The following is a 25650-nucleotide window of genomic DNA, read 5'->3' as shown; positions in this document are numbered from 1 at the left end:
TTCTGAACTTTCTGTGGTTGTTCAGGAAAAGATCTCGATACTGCGGGGGATTGTTCAGGGAAAACATCTGGTCAGCATGCAACAATGGTGAAAAAGATACATTCCATTCAAAGGATCATTATAAGACTAAAAGAAAACCTGCCCATACAATTATGTCTGCTGATCTTGGAAGCTGAGCAGGGTCAGGCCTGGTTAGTACTTGGATGGGAGACCACCTGGGAATACCTGGTGCTGTAGGCTTATACAGGAGGGCAGGAGGTCTGGTCTAGAGGGTAGAGCCTCCGTCTGCCTGAAGATAACATCCACAAGGTCGCCAGTTCGAGGCCACTGGCACCGTGCGACCCTGAAGCAGCTGACAAGCTGAAGCCGAGCTATTCCATCTGCTCTGAGCGTGGGAGGATGGAGGCCAGAATGTGAAGCCAGATCGGAATGAAACACCTGAATGTAGTGGTTCTTGAAAGAAAGAACCTTCTTTCAAATTGTAAAAAACCCCTATTTAATAAGGGATTTAAATAAAAGCCTGCCTATGTAAACCGCCTTGAATAAAGTCTTGAATAAAGACCAAGAAAGGCGGTATATAAATACCTGTTGTTGTTGTTGTTGTTATACCATAGTCTTTCGAGACTGAAGGTTGCCAACCTTATATAAAACTATAGTTATGGCCACACTTGGGATACTGAAAACAGTGCTGGACACCCCCATCTCAAAAAGAATTTTGCAAAACTGAGAAGGTAATGAAAATGGTAACCAAAATGATCAATGGGTGGGGGCACCTTCCCTAGAAGGAGAGAATAAACCATGACTTTTTTTTCCCTTTTTTTAAGAAAGATGATTAAGGGAAGATGTGACAAAGGTTGATAAAAGCATGAATGAGATAGAGAGAAATTTTTTGACCTCTCTCATAACACTAAAACTCTCTCTCTCAGTGAAATTGAGTGGCAGTTGATTTAACACAGACAAAAGACCATCTTCCCCCAATGCACAGAAGTCTTACAGGCTTACAAAAGTCACTACAGAAAGATGTGACCACTGGCTTAGATAGCTTTACATGGGGATTAGTTAAATTCATGGCAATATGTCTATCAATGGTTATTAGCCATGATGATGAATGACTGTAGCCTCCATGTTCAAAGGCAACATTACTCTGCTGGAGAGGGGAAGGCAGAAAGTGTTGTTGCCTTTGTACCCTGCTGGTGGACTTCCTGAAAGCTTCTGGCTGAACACTGGTAATAGAACACCACACTGATTCAGATGGGTCAGATGGGACCAGCTTCTTAGGTTCAGAATGATATTTCATGCTACCTTCCCAGGAAGACTTCCAGGGGATTTGCTTTGTCTAGAAAGAGCCCTGGAGACATAGGTTGCTGGAAGAGAAGTCATGTTAGTCTGTTGTGTAAAAAGCCCTGCATCTTAAAGACTGCTAGCAGCACAATGACTGCAGCATCAAGTGATGACTTGCATGTGCGAACGGGATATCAGAGATCTAACACTTGCAGCAGAGCTTTCACGCCACCTCAGGTTTGACTGGAAAAATAATTCCAACATTCTTTTCATAGAACATCCCAGTGCATTCTGAAGTGAAGTGCTCTTCATCAATGGACATTAACAACAACCAGAAAAATTTGGTACAGTCACCAGGAGTCAGCTCAAATTGCCTTGTAGGTTGTATCTGGTTCAGTGGACACCAGTTGGCCACCCCTAGTCATGTTTGGGGCCCAAAGCATTTTATCAAGCAACTCAGAGGTAACCAGTTCAGTAGCATTATACTCCCCCCCCCCAAGGGATTTTTTACACGGTGTTCCTGAAAACCTGCTGTGGCTCTTATTGTACAGCTCCTAATCTGACTCTCCTTGTAACCTCCTCTGTGTGTCGTAGCATTTTGTGTATGTAATTACACAGTTCTAAAGTAAGACAAATTGAAATGTCTATTATGGAAACATCCAGTTGTAACTCTCTTAAACAATAAGCTGTGTGTAGGAAGCTGTACCGAGAGAACACGCTTAATAACCTAGAGGCTGGGTGCAGCTCTATGGTGCTTCAAAGGAGTTCCTATTTTAAATCTTAGTACTGCTTGAAGCGAACAACTGACTTTATTGCAGTTCCAAAAAAAAAAAAAAAATTGAAAAAAGGATCTGTTTCTTAATAGACTTTTCTGAAAGGCTGCCAACATTTACAGAATGAACACATTGTCACAATCATGCCATCTGTTATACAACTGAATGCTGGCGTGAAGAAGGGGTACAAACTGAGCATAAGCACAAGTGGTTTGTATGGAAGGGACCTCAGCACTTGGTGGACCTGGACAATTCAGGGAGCTCAAAGCCACCCCCATTTTTAGCAGCTTCATTTCAACCTGTGCTTAACCCTTCAACAGAGTGGCAGGACCATTGTGCCCTGAACAACTGTGTCTTGGTCAAATATGGGCTGATACTGGACATTTGTGTCTCTTCTTATTGCATCCTGGATGTTTGTGTCACAATGTATATATATATTTGTGTATGTATATTATATTAACGCATTTTTTTAATTTTTAAAACGTAAAGGTAGGGTTAGGGCTAGGGCTAAGATAGGAGGCTTAGGATATATAACACGGAGTTTGTTGCCCAGTTATAGTGGGATGCAAATAATCAGGATTAAAAAAAAGAAAAGAAAAAACCAGACACAAACATCCAGAGACATTATTGAATGGGACACATTTGACCAGGACACAATCATCCAGGACGCAAATACCCAAGTACTCTTCAATATATGCAACACCTGCAAACTAGCCCTATCATCATCGTCATCAAGAATATTTATACAAGTGGGCCCCTGTATCCTTGGATCTAGTATTCAGTTCCTGCTTCCTGTTTGTCTCTTCTGCAGCAAGCAGGTTGGCTGCCTGCATATTTGGCTCTTCAGTTAAGGAAGATTGTTAAACAAGAAACACTCATGCTGCAAGCACTTCTGCATAAAACAAAGGTTCAGTAACGGGTGCGGCGCCACACAGGGGATGCCATACATACATACAGGAGTTCCCTGTATCCACGTTTTCTGTATTCATGGGGCCCCCAAAATGTAACCCCTATGGATACAGGGGCCTGCCTGTACATTGGTTTTTAACAAAAAGATTCACAAAGCTGTTTACAAAGAAAATCAAATATGTAGCCAGCTTCCTGGTGATAACAGCAGCTGTCAAAACCTGTAGCTAAGGTGCCTGTGGGATGCTCTCATGCAGTGCCAGACCTGCCACTGTCCACCATGCTGTGACTTGCTCGCGCACTCACCCACCCTCAGCACTGGCTTCTTCCAACAGCAGAAGGAAACATGACCATGACTTGTCTGTGCTGCAACTTCCTTTTCTTCTTGACTGTCACAATCACTCAGGTGTTGACAGACAGTGAATAAATGGCAGCAAATGAATGTTTGCAATACCTGTAGCTGCCGACTGGTTCTGACTGCTGCAGCTGCAGCTGCAGCCACCTGGAAGCCTCTGATGTGGAGGGTGGTTTGCAGGCTCCTAAAATTAGTTTTACAGTGGCAAATGATGAGTGGTCTAGCCATGGGACAAAATGAAGTGTGTGAAGAAGCAAGGGAGGTGACATTGTCTAGCCATGGGACAAAATGAGCAGGACAACTAGGGGCTTATTGCAGCCACACAATAATCCAAAGTGCGTGAAGAAACCACACACCTCTGAAAGCTGCAGCAACATTGTGACATTGTCCACAAAGGTTTAATTAGGTGTTGCTTCAGTGTGAAAAAACTTAACTGGGCTGGTACTCAAATGTCCTTCCTTACCAAAACCATCACACTCAGAGACTAATGTTTTTTGCCTTTCCATTGCTTACCCTGCACATGCCCGATCTCGTCTGATCTCGGAAGCTAAGCAGGGTCAGGCCTGGTTAGTACTTGGATGGGAGACCACCTAGGAATACCGGGTGCTGTAGGCTTATACCATAGTCTTTCGAGACTGAAGGTTGCCAACCATTGCTTGGTAGACCATTTGTCTACCAAGCCCAATGTGGTCTACCTACCTGGCTCCAAACGTTAAGGGATTTCCTCTTGTTTGCATCTGTTTCCTGCATCCTCTCCTTTGGAGTCAGAGGGAGAGGAATTATTTCATAACATCATGTGCTGTGTTGGGTGTGAATGCTGAATTGTGGTTTTGTAGAGAAACAACAATAAGAATTGCACAAATAGGCCACTCCATAACAGACCCTGCTCTACATGTCTATTAGACTGCAAATGGTACCCCGCCCTTCCAATCCTAAAAAATATCTTCACTGAGCAGCCCTGCAGTTGTCTGTGGCGAACCTAGGGCTGGGTCTCACTTCACTGTGCACTTTGCTGGACTGTCACTCCTTGCCTTGTCAGTTCCAGGAGGCACGCTTGTGTCTTACTGATTACTGCATGCTACTTGGGTACATCTAATCCTGCCCTTTTGCAGGTCCTATTGTCTGGATTGAGTGATACAGACTGGAAAGGTTATGAAGATGTTTGAGACAAGAACTGGAACCAAGTTCTTTGGAGACTTGCTAGCATATCATTATGCCCATGATAAGATGAAACAGCAATAAACAAGATACAAAACCAGAGTAGATAGCAGGCTAGACCTGAATCTGAGTGACCTAGTAAGATAATACAGGTTGAGTATCCCTTGTCTGGACTGCTTGGGATGGGAAGGTGTCTGGATTTTGGATTTGTCTAGATTTCTGAATAATTGAATGAATATAATAAGAAATGCTTCCTCTTGCTTTTTTCACTGTTACCCATAAGAATGGCTGCTGGCCTCTTTGACCTTTTTCAACAACATCTGTACACACCACACAGCAGAGAATATAATTTACAGCCTGAATGTGCAGTGGTGTGGGAATGAGCACAAGAAATGCCCAGATTTCAGAATAGTTTGGATTTTGAATGTCCAGATAAGGGGTAATCTACCTGCAGTAATATACAGTAGTAACCCATCACTGGTTACACATCTCCATAATGGCTGGGACTTACCAGATTGTTTCTGGATGTCCATTGGAAGTTAATCAAAATAAACTAGTGAGCCCAGACTGTTTGTGGACTGGAACCAACAGTGTTCTTCCTTGTTTTCTGTGTCACAATATGAATATGCACAAGTGATGTATTTCAAACTAAAAACTAGTGTCACTCGTGAAAATGCCTGTACTATTGCTTGCCCAGGAGATCTCCTTGTCTACAAGTTTTACCTTATTTGTTATCTCTACTTTAAAAGGACCAAAGAATGTGATCCCAGTCATCTTGTTCATCTCCCTCCTCTCTGAATGAAGGAGACTGAAGCCCAACAGCCAGGGTTGAAACTCCTCCCTGGGATGAAGGAGGTTTGGGTCAGGGGGTTAGCTATTAAAAGGTTTTACTTATTTAAAACAGACAGTTATACAGCAGATAGAAATTAGTTAAACAGTTCAATCATATTCCCTTCCAGTCCATAGCATGTAGTCATCCAGGCAGTTCCTAGCACACACATAGAACTGCCGGCTGCTTCCACCAGTGTCTCTTTTGCAAGTGACAGCAGCTTGATGTGTGCACAGTCACTGGGTCACTTATGATAGTGGTTTCCAACCTGCTTCCTGTTAGCATTTACAGGAAGCAGAGACAGAAAGACAGGGGACACAGTGATAGGAGGATTGCGATCAGACAGGCAAGGCTTTCATATTGGGCCATTAGGCCTGCTTCGTTTCCTTCCCCTGGTTGTCCCACCCTTCTCCTGAAGATTCTGGATATGACATCTCTGTTACCAGGGTGGCCATGACATGGCATGCTCCAGGTGCATCTTCAGAGGACCACCCCCTTTACTGGCACAGGAGCAGCAGGGCAGAAACCATGTGGCACAGGAGCAGCAGGGCAGAAACCAAAGCTGCACTAGAGCCATGGCAGGTGGCCATGTTGGGGGTGTGGGCAGAAACCTTACTGGAGCCATGGCAGAAGGCTATGTGGAATAAGAGGATGTGATGGTCCACCTTTGTTAAGCCAATTTGCTCCCCAGCAACCTTCATGTTTAACATTAACTAGCTTTCACTGTTTGGCTCTGCCCCTTCATTGCTTGGCTCCATCCATGGGCTTTTGGGTCTCAAAAACCCAAAAAGTTGGGATTTAGAGGGTCTTGACACTTTGAAGTACTGCCTTAGTACTAAGTACTAAGTACTGCCTTAGTACTAAGGCAGTGTTTGACCTCCCTGGGATCTTCTGCTGCCTTGATGGCATTCCAAGCAATATATTGGATGTATGAGATTTGAGCTTGCCAACTGCTCAGAATAAACTGCCTTGATCTGTTCCTGTGCATTTAATAATAGCTGAATCTGCAGAATCAGTCTTTGAAGCTGGTTATGGCAGTACTGAAGTAGCCATTACCACCTGTTAATATCTGATGATAAAGCTACTATTAAAAACACAGGAGCAGGGGCAACTAAGATAGTTGGCAACTTTGGTGGAATAAAGCAAAGTGCCTGAAAGTTGTTCTTATATGCTGAACTATGAATGCAAATCTTTAACTATATATTTGCAAGACCTAATGAATGGAATCTATATTCACTCTAACTGAAGGTCAAATAGCTCCGAAAAACTACAATGAAGTTTATTTTGAGTGAGGACTGCCACAAGAGATTGTTGTAAGCATTTGCCAGTAGCATATTCTTCAGCCTAATGTCATAAATTAGGAGGCCATGCAATTGATAGATAACTGTAGTTTACAGCAATATATCCTGCCTGCTGAATATACAGCTGCTGCTAGAGTAAATGCAGAGGTCACCCTGGTTTCTTCCCTGCGGCTTTTCCAGGTGTTGCAGCTTCTGAAACATCTGGAAGAAAGTGAACGTTTTTGCTCAGGTCGTCAATTGTTCTGTAGGTTGCAAATTAAGCCCTGTCAGAGCATAGTAGGTTTGCTTGAACACTAGCCATGGAAGCCACCACACCTCCCCACCCAACCATCCCCTCTCCAAAACAAAAACAGAAATGTCCTGTCCATAAGGCAAATTAAGATGTAAATAGTAAGATGTAAATTAAGTAAGGCAAATTAAGATGTAAACAGAAGAAACAGAAGTTGGCAAAAGAAATGTTAACTATTCAGAAATGTTTCTCATATTGAAACAATCGAGACCAAGATATTTGGCTCTTTGCTATTGTGGCTTATTGTTTCAATAGTGCTGATCTTTGCCACTTCTGCATGGAAAGACTTCAGAGTTGGTGGCCGTTTGCACCAATGCACATGGATGATGTCACTGACACGTATCCAGATCATGCACTTAAACACCTAGGAGTGCTTCTGGGATTGAATTTAAAACCCGCAAGTCATAATTTTTCCAGAACTAGAATACATTCCAGAAGGAATAGACTGGGAGGTAGACATGGTGGGCAAAGAATGGAGCAAAAGCAAAAAAAAGACAAATTGACTCCATTTGTATGTTTATCCATTTCATCCTAAAACCTAATGCACCACAGAACAAATGAAATCAATTACAAATGATTGGGGGTTCAGTTTTCATAGGCCCCAATCCTTTTCCTCACCATTGATGCAACCACACAGACAGAATTCACACTGCATCCAATAACTGAGGGGGGCAAAGGAGGTCTGCCAGAGGTAAGAAGATATAAAATATATTTTCAACTTAGCTCTACATAGAACTACTGGTGGCCTATGAGTTTCTTCAGGTCTGTGCCAGTTATATAGCATAGGTCCAAGACATAGGTCCAAGGAGAGAAAGGGGACAGAGCAGATTTGAAAAGAGGGGATCGGATTGTGGTGCATGCTGGTGCCACCCAGATCTGCCCCCTCCCTTCCTCAAGGCTCCCTCTCCCAAATCACGACACGTCTGCTGCCGACTTACCAGAGCCAGCACAGTCTGGGCTCCACAGTGGTGAGGCTGAGGCTGGCCCAGCATTGGTTTGATGTTTTTGCCATTGCTTGGCCTTTTATGAGAGCAGAACGTTTATTCCACTGTCATTAAGACCCATAGGATTGGGCCATTAATTTTTTAGAAGAAACTGGAACTGGATAACCTTACTCGAGCTCTTAGCTTTGGACTGGAGCTTCAGGATGCAGTAGCCTCCTCAACAGCTGCTTTGGTTTATCATCTGACCAGTAATACAGCATTCTAAGAAAATGGCTGCCTCAAGTGGCAGCAATCATTTTATAACAAGAGTCTCCTGTGCTGTTGCATTGGAGGTCAGATGATCAAACAAAATGACTGTGTGCTAGAGCTCCAGTCCAGAGCCAATAGTTCAAGCAGACAGTTTTTTTCTTCTTATTTCAAAATAAGCAAATGAAAACCAAATGAAAAATGAATGACAGGAAAAAAATAAACAAAAGAAAGAGGAATCGCCAGAAAACAAAACAAAAATCAAATGAAAATGGGAAAACACTGCACATTCTCTCACACTGAGAGAAGGGGACTTCTGGAGGAAATCCTCAAGTGAAAGACTCCATGTTTTCCCAACCCACTGTATAAAACGCCCCATCTACCTCAGCTTTCTAATGATACTTTTCTAAACCTCAATCGCAAAGTAGTACAGATGTGGGCAAACAGATGGTCTTGAGCAGGGCCAACCCTGCATGAAGCAAATAATGTGGCTTGCATTAAGTGTGGGTGATGAGAAGACTGGTGGGTTTGGGGTGGCCTTTACTCGGAGTCTCACTGCAAATTGATCCTCTTCCTTCCTTTCCTCTGTCATGTGGTTCTTTTCCCAAACCAGCAAGTGCAGAACTTTGTGGTATATTTAAATTAACTATGAATCCCCACACTTCCTAGTTTGGGAAATGAGCCATGTGACAGAAGGTAAGGCCACCGGAGACTTTCTTTTTCTTTTAGAGCATGGCGGATGCAGCTGTGGTGGCAGCAACAGGAGGTGAAATCCCTTGCACCATCATTGGATTGGAGTTCTACTATTGAAGAGAGGTGTCCAGTTTTTATATTCAGACAATGCTGAATTTAGACTTGGTGAGGCCCTCAGCTACATAAGGATTGGAGGCCCTTCATTAAAAAATTGGAGGTCCCTTGATAGATAGATAGATAGATAGATAGATAGATAGATAGATAGATAGATAGATAGATAGATAGATAGATAGATAGTGAGGCATTAATGTATAGCGTGTTTAGCTTATGCCTAAATCTTGCACTGCTCTCAGGGACAACGCTTCTCTCCAGACAGCAGTCTATGTGTCAGAAGTTTATTTTTTTGTCCAGACCAATCGCTTATGAGTTGTCAGGCCCCGTAATAAAGTTGATTACGTTTCACAGCAAGGCTGTGTAAGTAACTGCAACGGAGCAATGCCCTCATGCATAGCTGGGGAATTATTTTACAAAATGCCACTGAGAGAAGCAGCATTACGGTGCGGACTTATCTCTCTAGTTAAACAGTTTTGTTTTCCTTACAAGTGAAATAATGAGCAAGCATTTTCTCACACCTTTGATTAAAATTTGGAAGAGTCACCAGGGGCAAGATGAAATAGCTTCCTCTGGTGTGCCATCCCTGTTACAGAAGATGATTAGAGAAGATTAGAGCCATTTGGGGTCTAGAGCTGACATTTAAATGTTGGGAAACAGTGAAAATATGTCTTCTGTTTTTGAGAACAGGCCTAATTCTTTATCCCTGTGAGGGCAAAGTGTGGTGTACAGTATCTAGAACTATCCCCAGCAGAGGGAGTGGCTCTTCTGCTAGAGGGTGTTAGATGAAACTCTAAAGATTAGCAAAGGGAAATTCCTAAATTTTACTTCACAGTTAGAATGACATGTAAAATGCTTTATTTGAGTGAGCATCTCAGTTCACCAGGATCAACACTTATGAGAAAAGCAAAAACACATTGTAGCAGCAAGGAGCAACAGTTCACATTAGCCACAAATGAACTCCAATGCAGTCTCTCACTTAAACAAATGTTTCTAAAAATGGGGGGGGGGGATCTCTATGGGAAAAAGACGGTTTTCAATTGTATTTTTCACTGGGAACTGCTGGTTTTACCGATATCTGAATTTTTTTAAAAAATATTTTTTTTTTAAGAAATGGAGTGTTTACAAAATGGCTATCTGTTGTTGTATAAAATGAAGTAAACTTCCCAGTTGGCACCATTCAATTTTTTTTAAGCTACACGTGTATGCTTGTGATTAAAAGATACACTGTGGGAAAGCGCAATCTCTCAAGAATCAGATGAACCTTTTCAAAAGTGCATGCAGCATGACGTGAAGATGAGGGAAATCATGTTGCTCACAGTGTTATAGTGGGCATTGCATAAGGGAAGACATTTTGAACTACACAAGAATATTCAAGGGGTTAGCTCTATTCTTTGTCCCTACTGTTTTTTTTTTCTTGTGTAAACAGAGCCATGGGTAGGAAAGAGCTCTGTCCTTGCTATGCTCCTCTACCACTCACTCCAAGATGCAAGCAAAGGACCTTTAAGTCATGTGAGAAACTCCTAGGAGGCAGACTACATTCTTCAGGCTTCCAGTCACCTATCGCCATAATGTTTGAGTAAGAGACTCATAGATCCTTGAGTAACAGCCACAAATTCATTACTTTGTAACAGCCCAATCCTGACCTGCCCGGTGTGTGCGTCTGCCGCAGCACCAAAAATAACTGCCACAGCTTCCTGGGCACAACTGGGCAGCTGCCACTGGCTCCTTCAGAGAAGAGAACATTCGTCCCGTTCTCCTGAGTAAGGGAAGGAGCCTCACAATGCAGCTACTCGACTAGGCTTTCATGGTTGGACAAGAATAAATATTGTAACCAGGAATTATATTATATTATATTATATTATATTATATTATATTATATTATATTATATTATATTATATTATATTATATTTGCAGTGGATCTTTAGCTGGCGCAGAATCAAGAAGCCTCATGTCAGGCCACATGGCCTGACATGGGGTTCTGGATTCAGTGGAGCTGAGCTCCACCACTCCCATCACCCTCCTGCCCTGCCCCCCGCCAAACCTTCTCCTCAGCCTCTACCCACCCTAGAACACCCCCTCCCCACCTCCCTCCATGCCCCGACTTACCTCTCCGCCACCAGGCACTTTGCACAGAGTGCCTAGCAGGGGATTGCAGGCCTTCGACTGGCACTGTTGGCTCACCAGCATGGGCTCATGCTAACTCCCTGGTGCTGGGCTGGTGCTAACTCCCGCAAACCTGGGTTACTGCACATTTGTGACAGTGAGCTGGCACACACTGCATCGGATTGGGCCCTAAGCTGGTTGTCTGAAAGGGTCACGGGGAGAATGATTTTGTTCACTGAAATGAAATCTATGAGTGTGTCTCCCTCTTCTGTCTCACTGATTAGGAACAAAAAGCAAAGATGAGTAGAGCCATCTCATGTGCCCTTATCCATTAAAGCGTGGACAGTCACAGGTGCATAGGCATAGTGCTAAGCTGTGTTTCTCAATGTGTGCTCCTTAGAGCCCTGGGGCTCCCTGAGACCATCATTAGGAGTGAAATGTGCTCCAGAGACCAAAAGATTTGAGGACTGCTGTGCAAAGGGATAATCCTGCTTTTAATAATCTAGAAAGTCTCTGTTTTCCTCCCCACATGCTTATATTTGCATCCTGCCAGGGCAGATGACATCATCTATAGGTTGGTCTCATATTTCCAAAACATCCCTATGAGGCAGATTTTCCTTACCCAAGGCCACCCAGTGAGCTTCTTGACCAAGGTAGGGATTAAGCCGGGGTCTCAATAGGCCCACATCTAACTACATTATACACACTCTCCCTTGTTGCCCAGTGTCCACCTTTGTTTAGTTAATCGTGTAATGCCACAAAATTTTCCTGGCAGTCCCATTTTACCTCAATGGAATTTAACTTCTGAGCGTAGTTTCTGGTGATTGCATGCATCTTTTACAACTTTCCATACCGGAGCTGAGAGTGTGAGAAATGTCTTCCTGCGCCAATCAACTGTCTTCACTTCACTGCATTCAAGCCACTTAAAACCAGATATTACAACTTAACATTTCCAGCAAGAAGGTAGTCAACATTCATTAGCAGCTATGAAACCTTTGATTGCTCCACAGCAACCGCAGATAAGATCAGTGTAGAGAAAACAAGCCTGTATCTTTTGAACTGCAGAGAGCATAACAATCACTTACTAAAAGATTAAAAATTATTAATTACACCACTGCAGGTAGGCCTTGCAGGGCTTAAAGAACATGTGCTGTTTGCACTCATATGTGTTCATTAATCATACTCTATTACTGTAATTTTAATGAATGTTTATCTTATTTTCTTTGTGTAATCCAATTACTTTTGTTTTCTTAAGCAGCGTAGGGGATCTTTTTGTCTCCAGCATCCTGCCAATCAGTTCTCCTTTCAGTGTGCCCAATTGAATTCATTATCATTAAGTTCCTTCTTCTTCTTACACTTCTGGGGCTTCAATGAAAGAGAATCTTGGAACAGAAGTACTCCCACAGCAGGAGTACTGAAATGTGGATGCAACACCTGAACAATTAGGTGCATTTTTTTTTCCTCGCAGAAAGACACTTTGGTGTCTTTCTAAATTTGTATCACATTAACAATCAGAACATCTGGTGTGTTTCTTTACTGTTAAAATTAATAATGCCATGATAAAGGAGATCTTTGGGGAAAAAGAAAATGTAACCCAGGTGATCCCAGCTTAAACATTTTTGCATTTTTTAAAATGCTATTTTTATACATTTGTACATGGCCAAATTAATTTCAACACACCGAAGAGGTCTGCTGTAATTCCTGACAGTAAAATGAGCAGTAATCAGTAGCTGCAGGACTACGCAGACTACACCATCAAAGTAGAAGTTAATATTACAAATACAATGGAAGTGTCATCACACAAAATGTCAGCCCCATTTCAAATTTCCCTTGCCCCTTTGTAACATCTAGTATAACTTATGCGATGTCCTGATCTTATTATGCTGTACATTTCCTTGCCTCTACCAGTGGTACCAAGTGATAATATTTTTATCTCAAGCACAGATAGTGCCTCTGTCTGACCTTAGTTAATTCCCTCCCTGCAGCCCCTCCAACCCATTCCCAAAGGCCCTGTGTCTTCACAAGAGGCTTTGCTGAATCAATAGACTGCCGTGGAAAGGAGGGTATGTGCAAAACCCATTAAAAGAACTTCATTTGGCATCCACTACTTAGGATCCAACCAAAGGTGAGAAGATCAGAGCTGTAGCTATAAGCAGAGGTGTTTGTTTTCCAGTGAGTAAGATAGGATTACAGCCTTAGAGCCCAATCCTATGCATGCCTACTCAGAAGTAAGCTCCATTATAGTCATTGGGGTGTACTCCCGGGTAAATGTGGATAGGATTGGGCCATAAGTCTTACTGAACACCATGGGCTTACTTCCGAATAAAATAAAGAATACTGTTTTCAAACACCTCTAGCCATAAGGTACTATTAGAAGGATTAGAACTGACTTCAGTCAGGGCAGAACTAAATATTTCATCAATCACTGCCTCAAGGAAATGTGCAGTGCAATGAGATCAGGACATGGGATACCTTCTGGCCAATGGTCCATATTGGCTTTATATTCCCTCTGTGCAGCATTCTGCTCCTAGCTAAGCTTCGCACAATGCAGAGCTCAGCAATCCAGAAGTTTGGCAATGACATGATTATGATACTGACAAATGTCCAAAGATGGTGTCACAACAAATCATCATGCTGTGCAGCTGCCTAAGCAGTCCATGCACTGGCACAGACCCCTTAGAGGGAATGGTGTATATTCCCCCTGAGCCCGAACAGAATCTTCTATTCTATATTCTGGTGTGCCATGGAAGCTTAAGGCAGGGCCATATGGTATGTGAGTTGTCGTCGTCCCCTCCACCGGAAGCACTGGGTGCCTTGTCAATTGTCAAAAAAATGATGGTGTGCCCTGAAAATGTTAGTGACTTGTTAGTGTGTCATGAAGTGAAAAAGATTAAAAATTGCTATGCTAGAGCAGTGATTTCCAGCCTTTTTCATTTCACGGCACACTGACAAGTCACTAAAATTCTCAAGGCAACCATCAGTTTTTTTCACAATAGACAAGGCATACCACACTGTCAGTGAGGGGCTCATATCCCCTAATGGCTGTACTAATAAATGATCCTCCCCCAAATTCCCACAGCATACCTGCAATCCATTCATGGCACACCAGTGTGCCACAGCCCAGTGGTTTAAAATGGCTGTGCTAAAGGAACAAAGTTGGAGAATGGGAATCCTAAGCGGCCAGGAGGCAAAGACGGGCAGTGGGCAGGAGAAGAGCAGTGAAGGGAGGACGCACTGGAACCTTTGGGGCACCTCAAATTCCCCCACCTCCCAACCAGCCTATGGAATTTCACAGGACTTTAAGCCATTTCTGCCAAACGTTGCATATACGCAACAAGGATCAAATATGTACATCTGTGGGCTGGGAAGAAATGGGTTAAGCTGTTTAGAAATAACTGTCATGTGACAAGAGGCACAGCTTGCTGACTCCCCCTAGCCCCAAAAGGTTGCTATTACAAATTTGCAGGTAGGTCCTGTACCAGTGTATCGAGGAGGGGGAGTTTCTCTCCAGTCCAACTCTTGCGGGCAGCACATTTTTCTCTGAGCCAGAGGGAAGTTTTCAATTGGTAGCATAGCCACCCTGTGTCTTCTTACTGCCCGATTCCTCTGTTGTTATTTTTAATGGTCTTCTCTGCCCTCCCAATAGCACTGCTGGGGACAGGCATGGAGACTTCTGTGAAACGAATGGTCCAGCTGTTTGCAGGGCAGAGGACCAGAGCCATGTCAAGAAAAGCCACGAGAGAAATTATTTTCCGTCGCCTGACCTTTGCATAATTGTATATTCTTTATAAATACACCACAGGAACAAGGAGGCCCCTTTTCTGCCTCCTTGCAAAAGGGGAAAAAAACTTTCTTTTAAAGTGAAACAGCATTATTGATCAAAGGCAAAGGTAGCACCACATGTAAAGAAGGAACAGCTGGCAGTCACCTCTCTGTCACTTGCAAACACACTTTGCCCGCATATCCACACTTATTAAAAACAGGTCAGATCAGATTCCAGGTTCACCCTGCAAAATTAATGACAACCTTGCAATAAAGTAACAGCATGAATTTGAGCCTTGTAATACAACGTGATTACTAGCATTTTTATTAGCCGGGCTCGAGCAGCAGGCAAGGCCGGCTGGTATTTGACACACAAACAAGGATGTTACCAGGTGCTCAGCTCTAAAATGTCACATCAAAGTCACAGGCCTGCTGGCTTGGCTTACACCTGAGCCAATTAGCCAAGGAGATCAGAAGGGTCTTGAAAACGAAGTCGAATCTTTATTTTTTTGGGTGCAGGACAGAATCACTTGATCCCAGGTAAGATGATCCAAGAGGAACAATAGTTGTGAAAATATGGCAAAGGAGGAAGTGCAAGGGGACAGGGAAGAGAGGGAATGTTAGGGGCAACTTGCACAAAACAAACAGCAACAGGCAAAAGCAAGAGAACTCAGCAACACCTGGCCCCTTTCTCCATGTGTTTGTCAGTCTTTTGTTGGCAACAAAGGAGCTAATTGAAATGAAACAGTCTTCAGTCTGTTTGTTGGCACATCAAATATGCTGTAAGATATGTTGATTCTTGCTCCTCCTGAATTATTGAGTATCATGCCTTCCAGACACAAGACAAGGGAAAAGCCCCTCCAACGGTAGTTGAAGGAATGTACTCTTTCTAGGTTCTGCTGGAGTTTGCTTTTGGTTAAGGTAACAAAAAATTAAGGCTGGAACTACCTTGGGTAATTAGTACATCAAATCTCATATCAGAACGTGTGTGATCAAATAAAATAAAATAAAAAAAACCCAGTGTTTTAACTCACTGGCATGTGAAGACATTTCCTCAGACAATAGCAGGTGTATGATGTTTTGTTTTGTTTTTTTCCCAACAGCAAAAATTAAATGGTACGAAAAACTGATGGAATGAGTGCAGTTTTGTGTGAAAAAAAGAGAGCCTGCATGCAAAATTCAATAAATCAAGCGCAAAGAAAGCCGGCGTGCGTGTCATTTCTTTTCCAGTGAAATTCCTTTGGATTCATCAGTTGTATTAAAGAACTTTCCCAACTATTTGGGACTCGTAAAAGGAAATTATTAGAAAGAATTTAGAAGGAATCTCATCGAAAGATGTCTGGCGAACAAACTTTTTGTCTTCAACAAACAATGGGCCCATTCTCACACCTCACTTTTTGTCTATGCAGACTGTTTGGATCATCTGGTTACATCAGAACCTTGTTCAGATATTCGAAACACACACACTCCCCTACCTATAGATCCCTCCATGGATATTCCCCCCTCAAGGAGGTTGTATCTGATCCTGTGTGACCACATTGACAGGCATTGTTGCCTTGCAATGATTCGCATGAACACATTGGGGGGAAAAAATGGGTCATTGCACTCACAGGCATCAACATCAGGAAGTGGTCCTTGTCAACATGGTTATGCTGGGTCAGATATTACTTCTTCCATGTGTGGCTAGGTCCACAGGGACTCTTTACATGGAGCATCTGACTTGGCTTGTAGACATGGAGAAATACAGGGTATGAATCTTCCAACCCTGGAGACAGAAACAATTCTCATAAATGCGGTGGCTGCCAAACTAGCTGCTGCAATCACCCAAAAGGCTGATTGTATCCTTGACCTGCTACTTTATTTGTTATGTTTCTCTAGCACAGATACAAAGAGAGTCAAGACTGCTTACATGGACATGCTAATGGACCACATGGGCCAGCCCTCAAGTGATGCTGATATTTGAATCTTTGTTTATGTCCTTCATAAAAGACTAAAATAAGTTTTGTGTTTTTTTAATTACACAATTCAACACAATATATTCCTTAGAGTCATCCTATATTACACATTCTAAGGCAAGTGACTAGCATGTATGCACTGCTGAAACAGAGACGCCTGCGTTGGCTCGGTCATGTTGTGAGAATGGATGATGGCCGGATCCCAAAGGATCTCCTCTATGGAGAACTCGTGCAAGGAAAGCGCCCTACAGGTAGACCACAGCTGCGATACAAGAGGGATCTGAAGGCCTTAGGGATGGACCTCAACAAGTGGGAAACCCTGGCCTCTGAGCGGCCTGCTTGGAGGCAGGCTGTGCAGCATGGCCTTTCTCAGTTTGAAGAGACACTTGGCCAACAGTCTGAGGCAAAGAGGCAAAGAAGGAAGGCCCACAGCCAGGGAGACACACCAGTGACAGACTGCACTTGCTCCCAGTGTGGAAGGGATTGTCACTCCCGAATTGGCCTTTTCAGCCACACTAAACGCTGTTCCAGAACTACCATTCAGAGCGCGATACCGTAGTCTTTTGAGACTGAAGGTTGCCAACATCACAAGGCAAGTGGTCTCTTTCTTTTTGAGGTTGTGAAAGGTGTTTGGGCTGTGCCACTTCAGACTGCAAGTGGGAGTTCATATGATGGACTGCTCCTCCATACTGAGCCCTCTTCCTGTCAGCTACATGCAATATATGGAGGAACTTTCAGTCGACCTGTAGCCTGAAGTTGGACCCCAGTGAGAACTAGGTTCCAAACCCCTCTAACACAAAAAGACAGACTGACAGTGCCAGCCCAAGTCCTCCTGATGCCTGAGATGACAAACCAAAAACTGCCCTCCCTTATTTAATGATGTGTTGACCTTGGCTCCTCCACTCTCCAATGTCTTCGCTTGCCTTTCCCCTTCCCCACCTATTTCTACTTCCTCTTTGGCCCCTCTTCATTTTTCCAATCCAAGGAGTGGGAGGAGGAAGAGCAGGGAGGTAGGTAAGCAGACAGAGATGGATACTCCCCCATCAGGCAACAGGACTGCCTGAGGTGACCACTTCAATTGGCCTCACGGATGGACCGGCCCTGGGCGCTGGTATTACCAGCAAATGTATCATTTAAGAAAGTAGCTGCCATAGATTTCTCACAACCCCCTTGCAATAGTCTGAGGCATTACGTGGAGGGGAGAGGAATTATGGCAGCCACCAGGATGAACACTGATTCTCCTTTTATAGTTTAAAAATCGTTTTTTAAAAAAGGGGAAAAAATCAGCAGCTGTGGTGCCCATGTCACTCTCTCTCTCTCTCTCTCTCTCTCTCTCACACACACACACACACACACACACACACACACACACACACACAAGAATTGAAATGGGAGTGCTTTGCAATGCGATGAATGTAAACAAATGCAGCCTTAAACAGTGAAAATGTATACCAAACCATTAAAAAATGTTTTCTTCCATAGCCTTGTCTCCCTGAAGAATGCCATTTCATAATTGTAGAATGGCTCTTAACCCACTTCTCTGTGCAGGGTCATCTTACAAGCCAGTCCATTCTCTGTGTTTAGAGAAGCAGGCGAGCATCTGACCAGGGAATAGTCTGGGAGCAGGAGATGCTGTTGAACGTAAGCAGCCCTGGACCTCATCAGTGTCTGGATGGGAGACCGATGGGATCCTCACATAAACTGCTCTGAGCTATCTAAAAGGAAGAGCAGGAAATAAGTAAATAAATAGGCCACTGTCATATTTTTCCAGATGTGGCAAAAGAGGAAGGCATTTGTAATGTTCGTGATGCTTGTACCCCCCCCCCCCACTTTTCAGAGTGTGATGTGGTTAACGCAGTCGCTAATGCACTTGACTTCCTTATTCCTCTCTGGAGCATATTCCTCTTCAACAGATGTTTCCCAAATAATTAAATGGTGTTGAGCATGCATTATTGACAATCTCAATGCCTTGCTAATGTACTCCACACTTAAGCATTTTTTTCCCCACCAGCAGGGCTGAATGTTCAGGAATGTTGTGCTTATTTACAAATAAGTTGCTATAATAGACTTGGATTTTTCAATGGAAAGGCAGAGAGAAATTTTGATAATAATTAAGTTGTTTATTGAAAATGAGTTTTGCCATTCTTTATTCTAATGGAGATTGTCCCAGATGTTCAGTCAGTTCTGAAACTTGCTTTAGGGTCCAATCCTATCCAACTTTCCAGCTCCAGTGTAGCCACAATGCAGCCCCACAGTGAAGGAACACATGTTTCCATACCTTGAGAAGGCCGCAGCGACTGCCAGTTCACCACAGGATGCAGCACACACCCCACTGGCACAACTGTACCAGCACTGGAAAATTGGATAGGATTGGATCCTTACGCGTTGAAGGAAACCATGTGCTTCCATTGCCCTCTGTGTAAAAACTACCTTCTTTCCCTGTTCACTGTCACACCTAGGATGAGAAGCAAAGCGGAACTAACAGCACAATCCTAGCCATGTCTACTCAGAAGTAAAGCCCAATGAGTTCAATGGGATTAATTCCTATATAAGTGAATGCAGTGTTTCCCAAACGATGGGTTGGGACCCATCAGTGGGTCGCAATAAGTTTTGAATTTTTTTTTTTAAACTTTGCAAGCACCCTTGCCCAGTTTGCAGAAGAAAATTGCAGCAAGAGGCAATTCGGATGGAGAGATTGCTTTTGTGGCTGGAATGCTAACCTGTGGTGTGAGGTAGTCTGCATACCCCCCAAATTAAAATGTCATAGTTTCTGATTTTCTCTAGTAACTGGCATGCTATCGATCAAGTGTTATCCCAGTTTTAGCCTTTTCTCTGACCTGGAAATCCTGACCTGGAGAGCACATCTTGCTCTCTAGTTCAGCCTTCTGGGTAACCTGGAATGACTAAAGGTTTGGGGGAACTGTCCTTGAACTCCATTTCTAGGGAAAGTCTAGCAAATCTCTACACATCCATACTATATGTAAGGTCACTAGCAGCTTTGAGAGCCCAGGACCCTGATGATTAATTAATAATTTAGTAATTATTATTAATAACATTATTTCTTTCTAGATAAGATTCTGTTTTTGGCCACAATCCTAACCAACTTTCCAGCATTGACATAAGGGCAATGCAACTCTGAGATAAGGGAACAAACATTGCCTTACCTTGAGAAGGCTTCCGTGACTGCCCCCCAACTGCAGGATGCAGTACATGCCCCACTGACACAGCTATGTCAGTGCTGGAAAGTTGGTTAGGATTGTGCCCTTTGTCTAGTAAAGCTATAAGGATCGCGATAGATTGTCATTTTAGGAAGTGCATCCTGGTGCTAAAAAGTTTGGGAACCACTGGTGTATAGGATTGCAGCCTAAATAAATGACTCACGTCTGCCACAACTAAGCCCCATGAACTAAGGGCAGTCCGTATTTTCTTGTCCCTTTTCTGGCATCTTGACTCTAGTGCGGCACAGTCTCTGCTTTCCTTCACACATGCCCTATAGCCACCTGTCCAGATAGTAAATATATGTTTGAGTGCCAGCCATTCTATCATTTCAATCACAATACACATTGTGAGTTTAATTTCTGTTGAGGACAAAATGAGAAGCGAGATGTGATTTATGATATGGAGACTGTTTCCCCATTGCCAATGTTTTTGGGAGGCCCAACAACCTGTCGCTGGAAATGGCCAACAGGGTACCTCAGGGCCTGACCCAGCTTGCAAAGGTTGAGGTGGCTTGAATCCTTTTCTTCTAGGTGTTCCTAACTGGAGGGCAGAAGTCAGCTTCAGGTGCACCCTCAGGGCAGCCCAAGCCTCAGACCCTTGGTTCTCACCGACTTCACGGAGGCATTGATGATTGGCAACCCAATTTTGAGCTGCCTGGGTTGCACGGCTGCCTGGGCTGCGCGACTGCTGCAGTGCCTAAAATGGCTGCCACCGTATCCTGCACGCTTCAGGCAGCTGCCAGCAGCTCCTCGGGAGAAGGGAACTTTTGTCCCCTTTCCCCAGGGAAGAGAGTAGCCCCACAATGGGGCTACTCAATTCACCACCAATGAAAAGGTTGGCGGTGAATCAAGAGCCTCTGTGTAGGGCAGCAAGCCCAACACAGAGGCTCTGGGTCTGGTGGAGTGACGCTCGACTGGCCCCTCTTCCTTCCCTCCCCGCTCCCTCCCCTTGGCACACCTCCCCCCCAGCCCTCTCTCCTCCTCCCGCCTGCCCATAATGCCTCCTCCCTACTTCCCCCATGCCCCTGCTTACCTCTCTGCTGCTCAGCAGTCCACGTGACCACCAAGTGGCAGAGGTTGGGCGCCCGCCCAGCGGTAGCCCGGTGCTGGCTAGCGCTAGGCTACCACTGGCACTCGCCCGGTGGTAGGGCCTTCAAACCTGCCTTATGGCATGTTTGCAACAGTGCACACCAGTGGTAAGCTGGCGCACTGGGCCCAGGACTGGGCTCTGGAGCTCCTACCACTGTTGACAGCTACTCTTCCTCCCCAGACCCCCATCCTTAACCCTTTCTTCCTTCCCTCTTTTGGATGCCACAAGTGAAAAGGCCTGGTCTTTGGCTCCCACCCATTTTACTTCCAATGGGGGGTGGGGGTCCTAGAGAAGGGCCTCAGCAGGTCCTTTATTATTTTTGTTAAGGAAATGTTTATGATCGGTTTAATAACACACCTTGCTTCAGAAGCCAGTTGAGGACAGGCTATTACAGTGCAAATGAATGCAATGTACAGTAGGCATGACATTATCTTCAGAATCCACAGTGATATGCAATAGCAAAGGGAGGGAGTATGAAAACAAGGATGCCGGGGAAATGCTAGCATCTCTGCGTGACTCTAACAAAACAACCCCAGTTTGATATTGTTACTGGTAAACTCAGTTTGTGTTCTGGAAGCACAGAACCATATTAGCTGCTGCTGAAAATTCCATCCATAAGTTGCTTCAAGTATGCATGGAGCATTCAGCAAAACTCCCATAAACCAGCAGTCCATCTCATAGCTGGTTTTCATTTGCTTTGTGCTGGACTGCTGTCTTCTGTTCTTCTGACTTCTTAACTTCATGTTCTGAAATATGACCATCAGATGTAAAAACACCCATTGAAGACTCCTGTACTAATAAGGGTCTCTTGGACAATCTGTATTTCAGGTGTCAAACTTCTAGCTCATATAGTTGTATCTACCAGATAAATGTGTCAGCCAGTCAGTGAGGCGCTCTCTCTCTCTCTCTCTCTCTCTCTCTCTCTCTCTCTCTATTTATTTATTTATTTATTTATTTATTTATTTAATATATTTATTCACATTTTTATACCGCCCTTCCCCCAAAGAGCTCAGAGCAATTTACACAGCTGCTCCTCCCCTCCTTCTTGTCCTCACAACAACCCTGTGAGGTAGGTGAGGCTGAGAGAAAGTGACTGTCCCAAGGTCACGCAGGAAGCTTTGTGGCTGAGGGGAGATTTGAACCTGGATCATCCAGGTCTAAGTCCACCTCCCAAACCACACACACACACACACATATAACCACACCTATATATATATATATATATATATATATATATATATATAGGGTTTGCCAAATATTTCATTTCATTCATAAGAAAATAATTGAAATCTAGATACATTGCCAAGGGAAGAAAAACGAATCTTTCCTGAAATTCAAGGGAATACTGCCTTTGTACCCCCAAATAAATAAATAAATAAACTTTTTGCTATATTAGGTGGCCAGACTAAAATAAAATGAAGCTGCGTTTTCTCCTCATTAGGATTTTATGATATTATTATTATAATTAAGCTTCCCATTAAATTTTGCTCATGGTTTTATTGAGTTACTGTTCCCTACAGATTTGAAGCATATTTAACATATAATTACGGCAGTTCATCTCTAGATGAGGATTTAGAATGCAGGGTTGTGGGCTTGCACCTCGGGTTCTTAGAAATTAAAAAATCAGCTGCCAATTGCAAAAAGGGCAAGTTCCTGGGAAACCTATTAATTAAACGAAGGCTGAAGGAAGGATATTGTTCTTGAATTTAATGGAGGGAATAGATGTGCCACAGGGAACTGGCCAAACTAAAATTAACATGTATCACTGAAGTAGGTTATCATAGCACGTGGTCCTGGTGCGTCTCACATTACCAAGGTCTTGCGATTTGTGTGGAATATTAAAGGAACCAGCGGCAATAATGGTGCCACAGGACATGCTAGATGGTCCACCCCTCAGTTGCTCTGTGATGCCTTTAAAGACGCTGGAGAGAGAAAAGCACCACAGTGGACTTGCAAACACAGTCTGTTTCTGATGGATTGGAGGCAAGTAATGGTTTTAATGAAAGTGGCACACTTTTTTCAGGCATTTTTCTTCCAAAATATCTCTACCTGGGTACAACAGAAAACACAAATTAGGGTTGTGAACAAGTGTTAGCATCTGCCTCTCACCTGCACTGAGATGCCTGCTGGAAGTCTGGAGCTTGCAGCTCTTCATGCAGTGAGCAGAGCTGATGTGATCCAGAATGAGAGTTGCTACCAAATTTCACCGAAAGCAACATTTTCGAGACAAATTTGAAGACTTTTACTTAGAGAATCTCATGAGAGAAGTAAGAGTCTGTTAAGTTTAACAAAAAAATTTAGAGGGAAGGGCCTCATATATGCACTTACTGTTTTAAAAAAAACAGTACGAAAGTTGCTCTGTGGGCTGTGACCACCAAAGCAAATGGCTGGAGGCCATGTATAAGCAAATGTAGCCCGCTGAACATCCTCCCATCCTGCACTGCTCCTTTAAGTCAGTGGGGGGAGGGTTTTCACAGTTGAGGGCAGGAAGAGGGCTGAGCCACAAGCAGTTTGGGGACAAAAGGGGGGGATCTCAGTGGCAATGGTGCAAGCCAGACCCTTTTTCCTGACCCAACATTCCCCCTGACTCTCCTTGGATTTACACCAGCTGAACAGTTGGCATAGGTCTGAGGAGACCCACTGGAGGTCAGGCGGACAACAAGGAAGTAGAAAAGATTTTTTACTTACTTCTTCTGGGCTGTCTGGTTTCAGCCCATAGCAAGCAACACGCACTTGGTCAGCAGCGCTACATGGGTATGGGCTGATGCATGATAGGATTGTGACCTGGAGAAAAAAAATCTTCTAAATTAAAAGATGGTTAAACAGTAAAAGAAATTCCCCCCTTCTTGAAAACATCTGGTATTTCAGAAAGCATAATTCTATGAGTTCCTCTAGCTCTACCTTCCCAAGTGTTTCAGGGGTTAGATTAGGAGCAAAAATAAGTTCAATTACCCTCCAGAAACCTTATCACAATATCACTTCGAAGCCAATTACCAGCCAAGCTGCAACCCAGCTGCTTTTTTCTGTAAACTGGAAGAAACATTCTTTAATAAACATTTATGAGCTCATTAGATGGAGCAATCCCTTTCCCTCTGAACAACATGGCTGCCAGGGATTGCGCCCCGAGAGGCGTTCTACCTGAATGCACTTTGCCAGAGTGATGAGCCTCATTCCGACAGTTGGCTTTTTACGTTGAGAATTCGCTTGGCGTGCCCAAGCTGCTCGCATCAATATATTATTAAAGGGGGAGGGGGAAGCAGACACAGACCTGTAACGGCACTGCAGCCTTTGTAGTTGGCATACACAGTGCATCTGTTTTCTGCATTGTTTTCCCAAAGAGGCCACTTGCCACAGAGAGTGCAGAATCTTTTGCCCAACTCACAAACAAACAAATACCGATTCCTCTTGCAGATCTGGGGCGACCCTTCTCTCCTCATTTCTAGCCCCTTTGCTCTCTCACAACACACACATCCTAAATAGATCTCTTTCTTGAAGAAGAAAGTCTCAGTGGTCCCTTAGTACAAACATGCATCGAAAGGTTACTCGGCGGGTTTGCATAGTAAACACAAATGGATATTGTTTTTGACATCTTGTGAACTTGTCTCTCTCCCTTGTACCTTGAGAGAATATGGGACTTTCTGGGCCTGTATAAGGCTTGCTGCATTTTTAATGACAGTCCCTGAAATGCAGGGCAGTGAGATCTTGTCACCTTGGCATATTTTATCCCTGATCAAACATTAGTTGGCAGCTGTTGGGAAACTTGTAACACCGTCTCATCGACGCCAGCTGCTGGCTTGGTGGCAAGAGTGCGAGATCTCACCCAGCCTATTTTTAGTGTATATCTCACCCACACGACCATCTTAACAGCCAGGAATCCAGCCTTCAGTGAGATTAGTATTATTAAAGCATGTTATCTTCCACTGAAAGAACATCAGCAAAACTCATCAAAAGCAGGGAAGGTGTGCTCAGATCTGGTTAGGGAGCCCAGCCTTCCTCTTAAGCAATGCTCTTCCATATCCTGCATTACTTATCTAAAATGAGAAGTTATGGGGCTTATGTCTGTCTCCCAAACATGCGTTCTCACCTAGAAGGCTTCCCTTCCCAGCATCCACAACATCTGAGGTCTCTTTGACATTTGTCATATATTAGTTTTGTTTCTTTAAGGCCTAGTATCCAGAGCCTCTGACTTAAGCTTAAGTCAGAAAACATGATCATGAATCTTCATAAGATCTGATTTTCAACATGGTAGTTGCCATTTTTTTGGAGAGGTCAAACTCCAAAATATGACAATAGTTTGACCTTTTGATGGTTGGGTTGCCCATCCATGGCTATAGCTGTGAAACCTGGCAGGCTGTAAGAATTAATTAATAAAGCAGTGTGCCTCTTGCTAGCTCAATCTACATGAACCTCCCTTCCAATTTTTATTAGCCCTAAATCAAAATGGAAGAGGGGGAAGAGAAGTGCAGGCACACCAGATTCAAGCCATGTCAGAGAATTGGGGGGGGGGGGGGAAAGATGCCACTTGCTTAATAATGCAGCAGACCATTACGAAAAGGGTAAGTTCATATTAACTTCATATGATGCCTCTGTTTTGTTTCCACCGCCCAAATGGTTCCAGCGGGGAGGGGCTGC

The 25650-nt window shown here is 43.7% G+C and overlaps 1 pseudogene; it reads left to right on the top strand.

The window, feature by feature from the left end:
- Nucleotides 1-3815: 3815 nt before the first annotated feature.
- Nucleotides 3816-3930, top strand: LOC136650567 (5S ribosomal RNA; annotated as a pseudogene).
- Nucleotides 3931-25650: the final 21720 nt, after the last annotated feature.

The sequence above is a fragment of the Tiliqua scincoides genome, chromosome 4 (assembly GCF_035046505.1).
Source record: "Tiliqua scincoides isolate rTilSci1 chromosome 4, rTilSci1.hap2, whole genome shotgun sequence".
NCBI classification, from domain to species: domain Eukaryota; kingdom Metazoa; phylum Chordata; class Lepidosauria; order Squamata; family Scincidae; genus Tiliqua; species Tiliqua scincoides.
Note: the sequence above shows the minus strand (reverse complement) of the source record. Positions and strands in the feature narration are given on the sequence as shown.